Source organism: Ylistrum balloti, unplaced genomic scaffold (assembly GCF_031769215.1).
Source record: "Ylistrum balloti isolate Yb309-2 unplaced genomic scaffold, AGI_CSIRO_Ybal_v1 Utg370446, whole genome shotgun sequence".
Taxonomy (NCBI): domain Eukaryota; kingdom Metazoa; phylum Mollusca; class Bivalvia; order Pectinida; family Pectinidae; genus Ylistrum; species Ylistrum balloti.
The window spans coordinates 36818-56854 of record NW_026782297.1 but is presented as its reverse complement, the minus strand read 5'-3'; the positions used below and the strand labels follow the sequence as shown (position 1 = coordinate 56854).

The following is a 20037-nucleotide window of genomic DNA, read 5'->3' as shown; positions in this document are numbered from 1 at the left end:
TATTGTTGTCTAATCCACACGCTATATACTGTAAGTCCCAATTCGTTTGTATGTTGTCCCATTCTTTATTAATTATGTTCAAACATTTTACAGATATTGAAGTTGGAATTTGACATGAAAATGCTCAGCTCTGCCACAGCCCCAAATTGAAAGCCAAAAAGTAAAAAAAAGGCAAAAAGGCCTTATTGTTCCTGTGAATATTCATACATAGGAGACCTAGGATTAGTAGATGGAGTAAGGTTTATCATCTGCTCAAATTACGTACCATCATTGTGTGATTTTTATTGCAAATCTCAATGTGTAGAGTGGCCAATTTAACCGCAAATTAATACAAAATCGAACGTTCAAATTTATATTCATGTTTGCAGCGCAAAATTCTATATTTTGACCTTAAATACTTTACCACGTTTTTTTCTGAGAGCTGATTGGGATACGCCTAAACCTATCATATACACGTAACAACGCCTTTTTTGTCACGCAAGGTACCAGCTATATCGAGCGAGTAGCGAAAATTTGAAGGAGAAATAGAAACGAGACAATTTTGTGATGGATATGTATCTATTTGCCGTACATACACACAAGGTGGTGAAGACGCCACAAACCCTTAAATTTACAAAGTGCAACAGTTTTTTCCGTGGCAGAGTTACTTCGAAAATCGTTCATCTTTTGTTTTCGAAATCCAACAAACACTGTCATATGAAAGCGGTGTTCGCGTATTTTAATGTCTCTCTTGGGAGCTTTTATACTGCGTTCCTATTGAAATATCATTACGGCAGCATGTACCCACAACACCAAACTTATGTTCATACCCAGTTTTTATCAGCCAAGTTAATACTCCGTACCAAACTGGGGGACAGGGATTTACAATATATAATTTAATATATTGACTCTCATACTCCTGCATTATTTTTAATATATAATTTTAATTACATTTTCTGATCAACACAAATCACCAATAGGTTGAGAAAAAATGCGTTCTTATTTATCTTGTACAGACTCATACGGGTTGATTTGAATATATTTCTATGCGTCATACTTCTGAATGGTTGACAGGACATTGTTTTAACTTGAGACTCCATTGCCTTTTTCTTTACTGTCTTCACCTCCAGGTCTGGTTCTGATTGAAACCAATAGCTCCTATGGCGATTGCAGGACGCCGTTATGTAGGGAGAAAATATTCTGTGGCGCGACGTGTGTGAGAATGTTGCTTTAGGCAGCTTTTTCGTTGTTATCTTGGAACACTGTGAAGCAGTGTACAGATCGGTTGAGCAATCATACCACCTCTTTTAACCCCTTAATTGCCAACTACGCGTTTCTACGCAATGTGACGTCAGTGTTGGGAAGACAGTCCGATCTCCCTTACTTGTGGAAGTATTGATCTACTTATTACATCTCATAAAACTGGAGAAAATGCTGAACGACTTTCGTTCATAGTAAATTTTGTTTTGAAAAATATTTCAAGGCATTTTTTCCGATCATCTTTGATTGATGACATCGTAGGCACAGTGGACGTAAATGTCTATTCGCCGGTCCGATTTATATTCTACATATATTTTAAAAACGAACAAGATATTTGATACCTAAAATCCAAATTTTTATGCAAGTTCCATCACATTCAAATATTTTGATTTGACAAATAAAATGAATCCGATACTATTCAAAGAGCCACGTGTCATCCTATACTACACAACTTCGGCCAATGCAAATGATATTAATTAAAACTACTCACTAAATGCTATTTTCATATGTCTCAGTCAAAATCGATCTTTGTCCATTCTGAAAATACCAAATGAAAGAAATCACGAGTTTTCAAAATCAATCATTGTATGTGAACAAACACCACAGGAAGTTGTCGTATGCCGGAGTAACCACCTGTGCAATTACGATAATAATAGTGCCAATTTCAGTTGGGAGTCAGGAGATATGAATGCAAGGTGATTAAAGATGTATAATATAACCTGAATAAAGTTGTTCCTGTCTTATTAAGATCCCTAGTGATACCGTCCTTGATGTTTGATCCTTGTACAATTTTTTTCTTAAAATCTGACAGCAATAATCTACAACTTGTTTGTTTTAGTTGCCAAATTATTTAGAAAATGATATTTGAAATAGCAAAGACACTTAGTGAAAAAATATGGATTCTGGTCAAGTTATATAAGATGATGAGGAGCCATATAAGCAATTAAGCTGTGATTTTAAACACCAGCCTCAGATGATCACAATACATTCACCAGACCACAAATACATCAATGTACATGTACACATCCTGAACAGATTTAGCTACAATTCTGAAGACAAAACGTTTATAACAATAAAGGAAACATGTTCATAAATGTACAAAAGGATGCTAATATTAACATTGTGTAATCACTAATTTCAGGAATAAACACAGGACTACTGTAGCACAGCAGTGTGATGATACTTGAACCTTTAAGCAAGTGCCATCAGAGCCAGCAAATTCGTCACTTATCTATCTCCTCACCATTTATTTGTATGGAGCATTATGCAAAATTAAAATGATTTCATCTTAATTATGTTTTGTTATTTTTGAATTCTGGTAGATGCCACAATTAAAACGCTTCAATCTGGTACAAGTAACTGATTCTGGAAACACCATCATGGTTTTAGCAATGAAATTATTGCTCTGGAAGACAAACTGTCATGATAGAAATGTACAGATATATTTTTCATTTTATTAGATACTACAGTAAGCTCATTTTGAGTATTGTTTTGAGTAATTTTACTAGTGTCTCTTATTATCCTTTATACCTTTTTTGTATCAACCCAGAAAATGACACCCCACAAGGGGAAGTGTCCAGACATTCAAATGACCAACTTAGTGTGAACTCATTGGCCATCACGACAACTATAACACATACAGAATAAACATGTGGAAAAATTATTTTTTTACTTCTACTACATGCAGTTTATCCTATCTGATGAACAATATGGTCACTGTCTATATCATGATTGCATCTAAAAATATATATTCAATAATGCCTGCAATTGCATTTAAAACAACACTTTCTCAGCAGATCAGAACTTACAAAATGTGTATAAGATACTTTTCATTCAAGGCTTCACGAGTTAAATTGTTTATAAACAGAAATTCACATTTTTCCAAAAACAAAAAAAAATCAAATTTTGGTTGCCATGGTAACTTTAAAATGTAAAAAGAAATTAATTTGCGCTGAAACCTTAACAATGCAGATTCTTATTATATATACTGGTGATTGACATAACTACTAATTTTGTTATACAAACCTTTTCTTATATAACATTTGGGCATGATGGCAATAACCGTAAAAGGGTAAATCGTTATACATGTCCCTAGGTTCCTACTCCAGTGGTCCCAATACTAAAAATATTTATCAAAAATATTTATAAAACCTGTATTCTCATATTTCTAAATAAATAGGGGTTGCTTACCTAAACGTAGAAAGGAAAAGGGTGGAAATTCATGTTGAAGCAAAATGACAGATTTTCTTCAGTTTCGTTTAAAATTTCTGTGAGTTAAGGGATTAAAGAAAACCTTCCCTCACCTCAGCCTTGCCGTATCCTACCCCTTTTTCTGTTAGCTGGATCAGAACCGCCTGTTTAGATTTACATGGTAAGCCTTACAAGGAAGTTGTGATGAATCCAACTATTTCCGCCCAAAAACTTTAAATTACGCCAGCATCGGTCTATATATTTTGAGTAAAATCAGCAGTCTCCTTAATTACTAAATGTCACTGTTTCTAATAACCATGAGGATCACCTTCAGTATTTTTATGAGGTTTCGTGTCATCGCATCATTCATGGTCATATTAGATCGGATGTCAATTAGGACACAAACATTAGAAATCACTGAAGTCACTGAAGAGAGAAGCAGACAAAGAAATAGATAAAGAACCTAATTGTTACAATAGGGCAGCAGATCTGTGTTTGTGACGTCTATGTTCTTTTGGTAGAGATTTTACAGACGACCCTGTGGTTAGATACGAACTGTGGCCTAATCTCAACGGATACAGACATTTCGGTATCATTTCATATACTGTAGATTGTCTCGAGTTCGTATTGATGATCAGGGTAACTCGCGCAAAAGACAGTAAATGCATATGCCTAAAGTACCATTCACAAGGGCCTTCCCCGATGTCCCTGGAGGGAAGTATGTCTGTTCCCATTATAGCCAGGAAATGAATGCGCTTCAAACATTTTTCAAATCTTTATACCACCCGACTTGATGCACCTGGAACATTGATATAGTATCATGCATCATGCAAAAGTGCAATACAAAAATATGGATTCATCAGTTTTCTTCAATACTCAGGAAATGAATTTTGAAAAAGAAACAAAATCACTTTTTATGATAAGGTGTTTTTCACTTATTATCCAGTTACATCCGAATACACACTATGTCAATGAGTAAATCTGCCAGATGACGGGACATTTTCACACCTTTTATAAAATCACCAACGCTGTGAATATGTGTAACGAGAGTTTACCAATCGATCCAATGATAAAAAAACAAAACACTAGTAATTTAAATTTGGATCACTAATGTCTATGTAAATCGAAAGTTCATTATTTTCTATACGGAGGTATATGTATTACATATTTTGTTAAGTCTGTGTGATTTATATAATTTAATTATCTTTCAACACTTTCACTACCAGGTTAAACCAATTACTGACAATTATACGTGTATGTAGGTATATATACCTTTTTGTCTGTATCAGACAGCTGTTTCTGTAGCTAAATTATCTCTCCTGACACTTCGTCATGATTTCCCCGAAGAGTATCTACAGATATCTAAAGAAAGCTATAGGTTTACATTTTACAATTCTTGACATACAGATGTCATTATATACCACGTGCCTTCTGCTTGTCGTCCAACAATGAAACGTATACATAGAACTGGTAAGTGATACGTTGCTAATATTATGTCATTTCAGTGTGATTACACTATGTATGCGTTTGTCAGTGGATCTGTCACCCGTGGACGTCGTTGTTAAATGGCATGCGCTGCTGCGAGGGCGTAAAGCTCAAATCAAACAAATAAACTGTTTGTTTTTTTCTTCGTGTTGTTAATTATGTCTGATTGGTCAACAAACAATATAAGATAAATGAATTACCTAACACATAGTTACATTACAACCACGCTGGCGCTGCCGACGAGGAAGTTCTGGCCATATTGAGAACCGCTTTATGGAAAATAACAGTGAGGGGGAGTTGGCGCAGCGCCGAGTACGCCGGGGTTATGCCGGGAGCGTTGGTGTTGTAGCCGCATAGGTGTCATTGGTAATTCCTAATAAGCCGAGTCAGCGGCGGCTGCACGACCCAGAGGTGTAGTTTTCCTGTTTTGTTACTGCATGTGTGTTAAATTTGCTTCAATACATTCCAGAATTATCTGCCAATCTTGTTTTGATGATATGTTGCCAAGCCAGCACAACAGGAACCCAGAGGACACTTTACAATCGTATATGTCCTAAGCATGGATCATCAGTTAGCGGACATCTAATGAATTTTTTTCGGATTTTCCTCTGTCTTCTGAATCAGACGTTGGACATTTAGACGGTTACATAGCAAGCCTGGTGTAGAAACATATCACTCTTATAATCTTGTAAATGAAGACCTTTATATTTTGTCGATGACATAAGGTATATCTATTTTTTTATATAGTTTATCAAATGATCAAACATGTATTACATGTTTTTAATTTTGACCAATCAGAACAATGTATTTGATTCACTTCATTAAAATTTGACGAATTCTCTGTTTGTTGGCAGGTGACGTGACGGTTGCAGTCTTTTTAATTTCTCGAAGCGGGTTCATGGTGATTTTTATACCTCCTTTTTTGTTCCAGTTTGGAAGAAATTTCCAGCAGAGAATAGCAGATCTAGATAGATACCTTTTCAGGGCATATATTACATTATTACTATCGGACGTGAACGAATATGCTTATGTTTCCCGCGTTTTTTTTTTTTTTTTTTTTGACACAGATTTTGTTTTGATCAACTTTTAGCTATTTTTTCATTAAAAATGTATGATACAAAATGTATATACCCTAAGCATCACATTACGATCTTATTATAACTTCATGATTTCATATGTATAGTGACGTCACATAATAGATGATATTCATTTAAATAAGGATGTTACAACGAATCTATGATGACGTTTCTTCTTTAGTAACTCCCTAAACCTACGGTCCCTAAGACACATGTATTCAACGCGTTGAGATGTGACGTGATCACTCACCGAATTATCGCCCCTGACAATAATTGTCTCCACCTTTCTGCTTGCTCGGTTACAGGTACACAATTGACTGACGGATTAGTTTTAACGACGTCATTGATGTTTTAAACTATAGCAAAGTATGTAATTCGACTGACGGGTTGGTTTTAACGACGTCATTGATGTTTTAAACTATAGCAAAGTATGTAATTCGACTGACGGGTTGATTTTAACGACGTCATTGATGTTTTTAGCTATAATGAAGTATGTAATTCGACTGAGAGTTTTGCTGTTGTTTGCTGCTGTTTTGCTGTTGTTCGCTGATGTTTGCTGCTGTTTTGCTGTTGTTTACTGCTGATATTTGCATGCAAAACCGAGTTGACAAAATTTGACCATTTTACAGTTTTTATTCACAAAATATTACTGTTTTAAATTTTGTACTGACAAAGACATATAATTATTTAGTTTTTGACTTACAAAAATATTAACATCTTATATTTCTTATTTGCAAAACTTCACTTTTTAAAAATATAGTTTCCCTCATAATGTGTAATTTGAACTTTTCCAGTATTCAGTGATATTAGGATAATGACTACGGACCCCCGGGGTGTTTACAATTTTTTGAGAAAAATTAAGCCCGGGTGCGAAGGACAACTATAGATATGAACCGTCTTGAGGAAATATGCGTCATTTCTACTATTTTGTCGAATTCTGTGTCTACGATGCCTACGAAGTATAACGATGTTGTGTGTTTTTCACGTGTTGTCATCGATCATATTTCCCGGTATGCTTGGATAAAGCCTCTTAAAAATAAGAAAGCCAACATCGCTTTCAAAGACGTATTTGCTGAGAGAAAACCAGAACTCGTCAGATTGGACCAAGAAAGGAGTTTCTGAACGACTCGTTTAAAAGCTATTCTAAATCATGGGCGTCATAGGCCAATTAAAAATATTATGTAAATATACTTCCACTCGAATCAGACAAACATGTTCACGGATGTGTTACCGTATCTCGTTCGAAGCTACAACAGTAGAAAACATTCGAGGCTGCACAATTTCGTCCCCAAGGACATCCAACACCTCATTTCTATCAGAAAAAGGATGAGAAACCATTGAAGAGAAGGTACAAATTTACGAGAAGGAGATCAGGTGAGATTGAGTTATAAGAAACGTCAGTTTCGTCGTGGATGGCAACAGAATTGGACTGAAGTTTCTCACATTACCGAGAAAATATGCCCGTGTATAAATTCAAAGATTTCGACAACGAGCAAATACAGGGGGGGGTCTTTTTATGGTCAAGAATTGCAGAAAGTAAATGAAGATAAAGACACCATATTTACATCATACCTAACGATCACGTTTGTACGATTTCTTTTCAATCTTTCAAGTTGAAATATTCTAAGACATGTTATATGCCTTATTAAAACCATACAAACGACAATACGCATCTCCTTGACATTTCACCGGAAAAGGTATGCCAATCGAAGAAAAACAATGTCCTTTTTTAAATCAACAACGTAACACATATTGCCACCCGTATCCGTAATTCATCTTGTTACCATGGATAGAAGGTGTCGACTTCCACAAAGGTTTACCTTATCTAGATCGTTTGGACGCTTCGCTCAAGCGCTCGATCTGATAACGGAAGTGGATGCAAGCGTGACGTCGTTATTTACAAGGAAGACTCAACTTGTGTGATGTACATCGTACAAGATTTATTTTTCTAAAATAAAGAACATAGAAACATCAGTCTTAACGCCCATTATATCGTGTGTATTAAAAAAAACCTGGAGACGGTCGCAAATGAGACGTCTGTCTCAGCAGTTTCCGAAGCACTGTTTTGCGACAAACTTACGACGAAGCAACGTGTAGACCCCACGGCTATTTGCTAATAGACCTGAAACTAGATACTCACCCTGACCACAGATTGTGTACCGATATAATTCCCGGACAACATCAAAAGGTGTATCATCCCTACAAAGTCTATATAAGGTAGCCGTCTATCGAAACAATTCGAAACATGTCATCGTTTCTCGAAAAACACTGTGGAGACTTGCAGTTTTTATATTGAGCTAAACCTGCAACGTGTAAAGCCATCCTCAAAATGGCCGACAAAGGTCTAATTGATTGTATCTGTGAGTGCATTCAAAACATTTTACGAGGTTGCTTGCCGTTGACGAAACAACATAAAAAAACGAAGTCGGTCTTCGTAAATTAGTCCGCATCGTCTGTAAGGGGGGGGGGAGGGGGGTTCATTCAGGTACTGGCACCCTTAGTGTTATCATTACTGTTCCAGAGAATATGGTAATACAGGGATATAGTGGGACGAGTGAGACCTAAACCGAAGGTGGACTCGGTCGTGAAATCCATGCACGAAATAGACGGCAATATGTCAAACATCATAAATCGTGACGATCTTCCGTTAGACCATAAAATGGCGTTATACAGTCAGATTTTACAGAAGTACATATCAAGATACTAGCAATACAGACAAGACAGGGATTAACCTATATTGATGGATAACGTCCACTCGGTGGGTGTATCGAAGGGCAACGCAGAAACAACGGGAAAATCAAAGGACTCCATTCAAGACATCATCTTAAAGAGTGTACCGAAAACTTCACGTTCAAAACGGGAATGTTGATCAATCGATAGAAAGACGTCATCAGTTGGAACAAAAAGTGGGATTTACAATGGTCAATCGGTGATTCCGGGTTCGAACCAGGTAGACTTAGTCGGAAGTGCTTTGGGTCACAGTTATCTGAAGCACGTCAATCCCAAGGGTACGAGCACTTTCCGAACGTCTCTCCGAGATGTAAACATTCCTCAGAATTGGATAAGTGATACATCGTATTTAGAAAATATGAGAAAACGTAGTTTCCACTCCGTTGCAAGATACTCCGGTAATTCCTGTTACATAGCAAAGACTCCCGACATCTCACCAGATGGAATCTCCAACTATACAACGAAGATTAGAAAATATCGACAATGATGTGATGGAATGGAAATATGATGATGACGACGATGATGATGACGAAACTGGTAACCGTACTACTATTTCATTCGAAACTCCCAGGTTGCAAATGTCAAATTTCCGCCGACCAATATCAGAAACTTTGGAAAGCTAGACTAGATATAAGCCTTCAGATTAACATATCAAACGAAAAGCTTGTCAAAAGGACCAATATTTATATATATATATCGGAAGACAGTTTAAAAATAAGTTGATTGAGTCCATGGACAACACATTTAGTGTAGATACAGAGTGGCTATTAATTGGTATGAAATTACCGAGAGAAGAAATAATTTTCTTTCGTCAAATCGTCATTCTTTATAATTTGATTGTAGTATCTATAATTTAAGTGTTGGCAATCAACAGGGGTCTTTGTACATTGTTGTATTGATCAGCAGTATCGGCTATGTATTACCTAATCCCTCCATCACAAAGAAACACGATGTTTTACCTAGTACCAGTTCAATGGAATATTTTCCCGATGATACATTGACCGCTCAAACTACCCGATTATCGCAACCCCTAGACATCAGAGTTTCTTTGGAAACGGTTAAGCCGAAATTTGATATCCTCATTCTCGGTTTAACGTCAACGAAGGCGAATTGAGGTTAGAAATGACCTTCGGCGGTTGTGAAAACGTCGCTTATGTGCAGTTCGATCCCAGATCATCGGCGAAATTGTACGTGAAAGCAAGTTATGGTCCGACATTGAAAAACCTATTGGAATATATGTGGGGAGCTGGCTGATGTATCGTCGTGAGCGAAAGATTAGTGAAATTGTTAGGTTTCGAGAAAAGGAGATTTTGAGCAGGAAAATATACAGGGAATTACATGACAGACGTCAGACAGAGATTCTATTCCATCAACGTGTATTGTCCGTTAGTAGTACCTCAATTGGTAAGCGACACGAGAGTCCCGCTGATAAGAATAGTTTCCATAGAAGACAAACCAGGACGCGTCTTCAGCAAGGAATTTCAACCCATTCATTACGTAGTTCTCCATCAAAGACAATTTCAAGAAATTAACGTGATGCTAAGAGACGATACGGGCAAACCCATTCCACTCGAGCGGAGGAAAGTTGTGGTCACGTAATATTTCCGAAGGCGGTCGTTAGGCATACTCAACGTGAAAACATTCTATATAAGGAAATAAATTTTGGAAAGATACAGAAATACGTTCTTGTGGCTATGAGACAAAAAGGTATCGAAGAAATGTAGATAACAGACATTAGCGATGGAAATCTATTCGATAGATATTACTTAAAACAAACCGGAGGTGGAGCTGACTTTTTACATGAGTTCGAATACAGCGAGGACACGGATTATGTGATGTCTTTAATGGTATATACAAATCGGCCGCACCTCTGGTAGGATGGGGAATGGAAGCCGTGGCGCCCGTATTAAAGTCTGGTGTTAAGGTTTTGGGTAAACAAGCATTGAGATTGGCATGAATTTAGTAGTTTTGTTGAGCGGTTAAAATAGTAAAACGTTGACTAGAAAATGAGTTTCCGAAGCAAAACGTCGACTCAAACGCAAAGCCTTGCAAAGTCTCGGACTTCCGGGGAAAAGAATGAAAACACGACAAAGGGATATTCCGATCCTCCCCAAAAAGCTATATGCATGCATCATTTTCAAGGGAGTTTTCTTAATAATTTGCTTCACCAACGACTTGGAGCAAATTTGATATAAATTTAGAAAAATGTCTTTAGTTCACTCTTATTTACATGCGAATGTGCGAAATCATAATCAAATCTGTGTGACGCACCTACAACTCGAACTAATGTAGAAGACAGCTATTGGCATCAGATAGGATCGGTATCTGCACTAAAATATGGTGGAATTTACGAATTTAACATTTCCGGAACCATTGAACACTATCTTCACTTGGGAAATACCTTCCTATAAGCACAAATAGTAAAGAACGAGGGTTCCAACACGACTAACGACGACATCGTAGCAGCTACAAATTAAAGGGTTACATAGCCTTTTTCGGATGTCAGCATGAGACTTAACTAAGAACTCGTTTCACCTAATAACTGTATGCTTATAGAGCTTACATTTAAACTCTCTTGAGCTTCGAGAGGGAGCATTGACTTCGTAAAAGACAATCTGTTTATAGGACAAATGCCCAATAGATTGGTCGTGGGCACGTAGACAGCGATGCCTATAGCGGCGTAGTTACCAATTTCAAACATTTCGGAATCAATTACGCCGTCTTGAACATGGCTGGCAAACATGTTCCAGAAAAGCCTTTACAGCCGAGTTTTTCATGGCTTTATCCAGTAGTACCGGCAAAATTTTCCACAACGACGGTAATAACATCCCGAGGGATGAATACGGCAACGGCTATACTTATTTTTTATTTGACCTGACGCACGTGTCTCCGGCAATTCTGTGAAGCCTTCACCTAGACCACCAACGTCATCGTGTATACCGAATTCGACAACATCGTAGAAATCGACAGGCCTTAATTCATTCAAATTATCAAAAATGAGGAGAAATCATCTTAATAATACTTAACCTATATTTAAAGGTGTCTATGCTAGCATCAGACTGCCTCGTGCATTAACGTCGCCATGTTCGTAAGTCTGAAATCTGTTCCGGTTACGAGACAAGGTGAACACTGGATTGTCATTTACATAGACGAAAACAGAAGTGGAGAGTAGAACGACCCGTTTAGATTACCACCACATCCCCTTCCCATCTTTTCACGACGCTTTTATTAAGCTTTAAGACGAACAGTATATAATGTAGACACATAACCCTATACAACAACACTTAGTAAATATTTCGATGCAAACAGTTATCAACAAAGCCATTTTCTATCAGACCTGAAATCGCAGCGGACAACAATGAGGCGATTGGCCATCGATGATACCCTGTTTAATACGGGCTCATTACAGTTATCTGAGTTTTCAGACAATTGTAAGCAACCCAGATAACCCGTAGCCATCATGAGAATATCACTGAATACTTAGTAAGTTCCAATTACACATTTTGAGGGCAAAAATGTTTTTTAAAAGTAAGGTTTTGCAAATAAGAAATGTAAGATGTTAACATCTTTGAGCAATCAGGAATATTTTTGTCAGTTGAAAATGTAAACATTATTAATAAAAATTCTAAAATGCTTAAATTTTGTCAATAAAAACAGCAAAAAACAGTTTTTGCATGCAAATGCCATCAGTGTACAAAAGCAAAAGAGCAGCAAACTAAAGCAACAGTTGTCAACAAAAGCAAACAACCGCATAATATAGTAGCAGCAAAAACAGCAAAACACCAGCGAAAGTTTGATTTTGATTTTATCATTATCCCATATTTTGAAAAAGAAAATAACAAATGAAATGTAAGTAAAATTCAATCTTGTGCAGCTTCGGTCCTCTGTCAGATTAGCGTAGCTTTGTTACCCTGTCAGACTGGTATAGCTTTGTTACCCTGTCAGATTAGTGTAGCGTTGTTACCCTGTCAGATTAGTGTAGCTTCGGTCCTCTGTCAGATAAGTGTAGCTTTGTTACCCTGTCAGATTAGTGTAGCTTTGTTACCCTGTCAGATAAGTGCAGCTTCGGTCCTCTGTCAGATAAGTGTAGCTTTGTTATCCTGTCAGATTAGTGTAGCTTTGTTACCCTGTCAGACTAGTGTAGCTTTGTTACCCTGTCAGACTGGTGTAGATTTGTTACCCTGTCAGACTGGTGTAGTGTTGTTACCCTGTCAGACTGGTGTAGCTTTGTTACCCTGTCAGACTGGTGTAGATTTGTTACCCTGTCAGACTGGTGTAGCTTTGTTACCCTGTCAGACTGGTGTAGCTTTGTTACCCTGTCAGATTAGTGTAGCTTTGTTACTCTGTCAGATAAGTGTAGCTTTGTTACCCTGTCAGACTGGTGTCGTGTTGTTACCCTGTCAGACTGGTGTAGCTTTGTTACGCTGTCAGACTTGTGTAGCTTTGTTACCCTGTCAGACTGGTGTAGTGTTGTTACCCTGTCAGACTGGTGTAGTGTTGTTACCCTGTCAGACTGGTGTAGCTTTGTTACCCTGTCAGACTTGTGTAGCGTTGTTACCCTGTCAGACTGGTGTAGCTTTGTTACCCTGTCAGACTGGTGTAGCTTTGTTACCCTGTCAGACTGGTGTAGCTTTGTTACCCTGTCAGACTGGTGTAGCTTTGTTACCCTGTCAGATTAGTGTAGCTTTGTTACTCTGTCAGACTTGTGTAGCTTTGTTACCCTGTCAGACTAGTGTACTGTTGTTACCCTGTCAGACTGGTGTAGCTTTGTTACCCTGTCAGACTGGTGTAGTGTTGTTACTCTGTCAGACTGGTGTAGTGTTGTTACCCTGTCAGACTTGTGTAGCATTATTACCCTGTCAGACTTGTGTAGCTTTGTTAATCTGTCAGACTTGTGTAGCTTTGCTACCCTGTCAGACTGGTGTAGCTTTGTTACCCTGTCAGACTGGTGTAGCTTTGTTACCCTGTCAGACTGGTGTAGCTTTGTTACCCTGTCAGACTGGTGTAGCTTTGTTACCCTGTCAGACTGGTGTAGTTTTGTTACCCTGTCAGACTAGTGTAGCTTTGTTACCCTGTCAGACTGGTGTAGCTTTGTTACCCTTTAAGACTGGTGTAGATTTGTTACCCTGTCAGACTGGAGTAGCATTGCTATCCTGTCAGACTGGTGTAGCGTTGTTACCCTGTAAGACTAGTGTAGTTTTGTTACACTGTCAGACTGGTGTAGTGTTGTTATCCTGTCAGACTGGTGTAGCTTTGTTACCCTGTCAGACTGGTGTAGCGTTGTTACTCTGTGAGACTAGTGTAGTTTTGTTACACTGTCAGACTGGTGTAGCTTTGTTACCCTGTCAGCCTTATGTAGCTTTGTTACCCTGTCAGACTTGTGTAGCTTTGTTACCCTGTCAGACTAGTGTACCTTTGTTACCCTGTCAGACTAGTGTAGCGTTGTTACCCTGTCAGACTGGTGTAGCTTTGTTACCCTGTCAGACTAGTGTACCTTTGTTACCCTGTCAGACTGGTGTAGCTTTGTTACCCTGTCAGACCAGTGTAGCTTTGTTACCCTGTCAGACTAGTGTAGCGTTGTTACCCTGTCAGACTGGTGTAGCTTTGTTACCCTGTCAGACTAGTGTACCTTTGTTACCCTGTCAGACTGGTGTAGCTTTGTTACCCTGTCAGACTAGTGTACCTTTGTTACCCTGTCAGACTGGTGTAGCTTTGTTACCCTGTCAGACTAGTGTAGCGTTGTTACCCTGTCAGACTGGTGTAGCTTTGTTACCCTGTCAGACTGGTGTAGCTTTGTTACCCTGTCAGACTAGTGTAGCGTTGTTACCCTGTCAGACTGGTGTAGCTTTGTTACCCTGTCAGACTAGTGTAGCTTTGTTACCCTGTCAGACTGGTGTAGCTTTGTTACCCTGTCAGACTTGTGTAGCTTTGTTACCCTGTCAGACTGGTGTAGCTTTGTTACCCTGTCAGACTAGTGTAGCTTTGTTACCCTGTCAGACTTGTGTAGCTTTGTTACCCTGTCAGACTGGTGTAGCTTTGTTACCCTGTCAGACTGGTGTACCTTTGTTACCCTGTCAGACTGGTGTAGCTTTGTTACCCTGTCAGACTAGTGTACCTTTGTTACCCTGTCAGACCAGTGTAGCTTTGTAGTCCTGTCAGACTGGTGTAGCTTTGTTACCCTGTCAGACCAGTGTAGCTTTGTTACCCTGTCAGACTGGTGTAGCTTTGTTACCCTGTCAGACTAGTGTAGCTTTGTTACCCTGTCAGACTAGTGTACCTTTGTTACCCTGTCAGACTGGTGTAGCTTTGTTACCCTGTCAGACTGGTGTACCTTTGTTACCCTGTCAGACTGGTGTAGCTTTGTTACCCTGTCAGACTAGTGTACCTTTGTTACCCTGTCAGACCAGTGTAGCTTTGTTACCCTGTCAGACTGGTGTAGCTTTGTTACCCTGTCAGACCAGTGTAGCTTTGTAGCCCTGTAAGACTTTAGTAGCTTTTGTTACCCCGTCATAGAAAATAGTTAATTGTTAGTCACATGACCTGAAATAAGTAGAAACTCTTCCTACAAGGTGGGCAAACATGCGTCTTTATCTAAATAAAACAATTGCCATCTGCAAAGATCTGGTAGCTTACGACCCACGATAAAATTACATTGTTCTCAATTCAATCCGAAAAAAAATAAATATGATTGTCAATGTGTGATTGCTATCACATTATATCCATTGGAGGAGTTTTCATGTTTAGAACTTTGCATGCCAATTGAAATGGTATTAAAGCTGCCTTTGGCCTAATTGCGATTCACCTGGTGTCGATATCACATTGACGTCAATGACAAATCAATCATTCATTATCCGGAAGTGTCACCCAATATACGGGTTAACATCTGACAAAAGTCCAGCTTCATAAAGTCAGATCGAACTCTTTGGTAAGGAAATTAATTTGATCGGGTTCAATAATTTCGATTTGGTATTCTTCATGACAAAAAAGATATTGTGTGAAGCCAAAGAACCTGTTTCTGAGTTCATAGCGTGTTAATCCTCATCAATGTCAATATTATTCTCCGGAACGGCTTCAACACGACACTTTCAAGAGATCGAGTGACCCTGATTCTGATAATGACCACTCAAACTTTTGCGGCAATCTGGCACAAAACAGTTCACGCCTCTCAAACGGTATAAAACACTATCATGGTTGGTCATTGTTGTTAGGAGCTAGAGCAATGTAAGATGACAACGACTTCATCACTCAGTCGAGTGTCAACAAATCAATATAAAATATGGGCACGTTGCTATGGTAACACAATGCAAAATTAGTTGTGACGTCATAAGATATAAATGTATAGGATCCGACTGCTGACTGATCGCTGAGATAGCAGTGTTGTACGGTAAGGCAAAGGAATCGATTTTTGTCGTTCCCTTCCCACGCAATTTCAAGCTGGCAAGCGTGAGCTGGAGCATCACTCGGCAGAAACACTCAGAGCTAGAAACAGAGCGGACGCCCGCGACAGTGGTCAGCTGGTCAAGTTAGCTGCGACAAAACAAAGACAAGAACAACTTGATAAAGAAAACCAGCGCAACAACATTAGACAACTACTGTACAATTAAGGAACAATTTTGACATTTGAAGAAAACTTGTCAGGTCGCTACTGAGGATACAAGTAAAAAGCCTTAACAGCTTATACTTCCCATCTGTTAGCTAAACAAGATTCCTGTCGCGGTTTCCTGATACATTTGACAGAAGTTTCCTGTTCAACTTCGTGGTCAGCATGTACTACAATACTGAAGTGGTGTGTACGGTCCTGCTGGTGTGTGTTTTAGGGGTGCTCGCAGGACCAATCAAAACGTCACCAGTTAAAGGTAAGTTGTATATTTACAATATGCTTAATTTTTGTGGGTATTTTTTCCAGCGCATATATTTTTGCTTTTGATTTCTGGTAAATCAGAGGACCGCGGTTCGATCCCTTGCACAAAATTGTGTTTTTAACATAAATTCGTATTTGATGAAATTTATTTAGTAGTGCACATGTTTACTGTATTTTACCATACTTTCATTACCGGGTGCTTGGATTCACTTTTAACGAATACTAAAGTTATTTTGTTTGGAAAGCATCCTTGCAATATACAACAAAAATTCACATGTAAATAAAAGGAAATTTAGCAAGGATTTTCTCTGTCAAAAAGCGGGGGACGTGTTGTATATGATTTTATATACCATATGTGAACTGAAAAACCCTATGTGTAACATCTGAAATATACTCTCTCTGTATTGATGGTACGTCATTGACATTCAAGCATCTTCTCCATAGTTGTCCTTAGTGTGTCGTGATGTTCCATCTTCGTGTCATGTAACTAGACTTTATATCACAATATCATGATTTCTTGTTTTAAGGTTACGCTTACTTTAAGAGATCAACTATTTTTTTTACACAGTACTGACAATTTCTCAATACATGTATCTGTTTATCTAAAATGTTCCATAATACATAATTCGGAAAAATATTTTCAATCTCACATAAATTTTGTTTGAAGTATATTTTGTGAACCATTGGCGATACCGCCGGGTTTGTAACATGAATAAGGATAGTTTATGGTGAGAGGCGTCATACATATATCTTTGTCTCGGTCACCAAGAAAATGATACCTTACGTATGTGAACTGATACAACCTAATATTAATTAATTATATCCTCCTGCAATCAAGTTAAGGGGTAAACTGGGATCAGATTGTCCGTACGTCCGTCCATAGACGAATTTTGTTCGGCTATGCATTCCATATGTGTATGACGGATCTTTTTTAAAATTCTGTGGGAATGGCAAGCATAATATGAGAAGTGGCCCCTGAAATGACGTTGACGTCCCATCCACCTTTTATGCAAAAATGGTACACATTTTTTCGGTTATGCATTTGCTAATTGTCCAACTGGTTTTTTTTTTTTTTTTTTTTTTAATATTTTTGTTGGAATAGCCAGTATAATATGGAGATGTACCCCCTGAAGTGACGTTGTATCCCAATTTTTATATGAAAAAAGAACACAATTTGTCCAGCTATGCAATTTGTGACATTGCGCTTTCAGAGAATCTAATCGCATTGAAATTTAATTCGCATCTTTTTCAACAATAGCATTTAACATATGGTACTGGTTTTTCCTTCTATAACCAAAATGATATATTTCTTTCCAGCGTTTAGTTTCGTGTTTAGCACTGCTGAGTGTATTGTAGCAGATGATGAATTAAGATTTCTAACATAGATTCTGTTATGGGATGCTGTATACTATGAAGATAAAGTAAACAAATAATTCATATTTTTTAAATATTTACGACGGTTTTGAGCTTTAGTTTCCAGCGTTAGTTTTATGTAATTAGCTATAATCTTTTTTCCGAATGTCTAATTGACTTCAGTTTTTTCCAGCTTAAAGCTCTGTTTACTGTCTTTTCATAATGATGGATTTAGTGTGCTGTTTTCTTGTTTTTTTTTTAAACTTAAAGACATCAAATAGTTATGATGAATATAAGTTCACAGTAATTAATATGTAAATGTGTTCCAAAATAGCAGTGTGATCATAGATAAATATCATTTTTCAAGTAGCACCTGTGCACACTCTTATATAACACATGCACACACTCTAATTCACATATGCACACACTCAGGAAACAAATTTACACACTCATGTACCACATTTACATACTCATGTAACACATATACACACTCTCATGTAACACATTTACACACTCATGTAACACATTTACACAATCTCATGTAACACATATACACAATCTCATTTAACACATTTACACACTCTCATGCAATACGTTTACACACTCATGTAACACATTTACACTCTCTCATGTAACACATTTACACACTCATGTAACACATTTACACACTCTCATGTAACACATTTACACACTCTCATGTAACACATTTACACACTCTCATGTAACACATTTACACAATCTCATATAACATCTGAACACACTCTCATGTAACACATTTACACACTCTCATGTAACACATTTACACACTCATGTAACACATTTACACACTCTCTCATGTAACACATTTACACTCTCTCATTTAACACATTTACACACTCTTTCATTTAACACATTTACACACTCTCATGTAACACATTTACACACTCTCATGTAACACATTTACACACTCTCTCATGTAACACATTTACACTCTCTCATGTAACACATTTACACACTCTCTCATGTAACACATTTACACACTCTCATGTAACACATTTACACACTCTCTCATGTAACACATTTAAACACTCTCATGTAACACATTTACACATTCACATGAAGGGTGAATATTTTTTATCACGTAAAGATAAGGTATTGTTTCAAAGTTATCCTGCGATTCCTTGGCTTTTTCCGCAGTATTTAGAGATGATTTTTTTTTGTTGTCGCGACATGTCTCCCGAGTGATGTAAAAAAAAATGTGGAAAGTAATTTTTGCATTCATCTGTTACATAACAGACTCGGCAATGACGCGTTTTATTAGTGATTGATAAATTCACCCGAAAAAAAAACCCTCAGTTATTCGATCCAAGCCGACAACACGTAAGAAACCGCCGCACCTAATTTGTTGAGCTGAGGATACTGAAAGTAACAAGAATTACTCGTCTTTTAATAACGTATACCACGCGCTAGATGGTTTAATCAGTGGATTCGCATTGTCCTCGGAATCTCTTACATAACGTCTGGACTGATTTCTTCGGAAAGTTGTCGGAAGTATTCTCATGCTTAAATAGATGAAAGGACACTAGCCTAATTTGTCTGACTGAAAAATGTGAAGAAAGAGACAGGAAGATTAAAGAAGGATATTAACATAATATAGAACGTGAGCGAACGTATCTCTGAAAAGGAAAATAACAAAGACGGAAAAGTTAACTTTTAGAAGAAACACGGGAAGTAAAAAATAGACTACCGGACATCTGAAGTAAGGTAAAACGGCAAAAGCTGGAGGAAACAGGGGGGGAATAATAATTTTATAAACAATTAATTAACAAAGATACCATATTAAAGAAAGTGTCTGGTATAAAATGTCACAAGGACAAATATAAGAGATATTAAAAACACGTCAAAACATAAATAATAAAAGCGAATGACAGAATTACATCAATGGCTTCTATCTGGCAGAAACAACAATACAACAGTTGTTACGGAATCATACAATTATTTGCTCCTATGAAATCTTTTATTTACGTTGAAGTCTTATTTCCGTTTGTATTAATAATCGTGAAATCCAGTCTCGGGAAGTAGTAAACAATTTACCTGTGCCGTATATTTTCTATGAGATTAGTA

The 20037-nt window shown here is 37.6% G+C and overlaps 1 pseudogene; it reads left to right on the top strand.

The window, feature by feature from the left end:
• Positions 1 to 9160: 9160 nt before the first annotated feature.
• LOC132554817 (uncharacterized) overlaps positions 9161 to 20037 on the top strand; it is a 33789-nt pseudogene continuing 22912 nt past the window's right edge.